The sequence below is a fragment of the Halyomorpha halys genome, unplaced genomic scaffold (assembly GCF_000696795.3).
Source record: "Halyomorpha halys isolate HHAL.00 unplaced genomic scaffold, Hhal_1.1 Scaffold305.1, whole genome shotgun sequence".
In the NCBI taxonomy this organism is placed as follows: Eukaryota; Metazoa; Arthropoda; class Insecta; order Hemiptera; family Pentatomidae; genus Halyomorpha; species Halyomorpha halys.
In genome coordinates, this window is record NW_027105918.1 from 787,188 (window position 1) to 787,426 (window position 239).

Consider the following 239-nt stretch of genomic DNA (forward strand, 5'->3'; position numbering starts at 1 on the left):
TATAATATAGTTATATATATACCTATAAAATATAGGTTTTTCATAGTTGTAGTTGATATACTTAGTCTTTAAGGTCTATTTGTGTCTGTAAAGCTTTGTTCTATAACAATCTTAAAAAAAATACAAAATTTATTGTTCTTTATAACTGATACACGACTAATTTATATACTGCGTGGTATACTAAATAATATTTAAATAAATATAATTTAATACTAATATAAAAACCACAAAAAACCTAC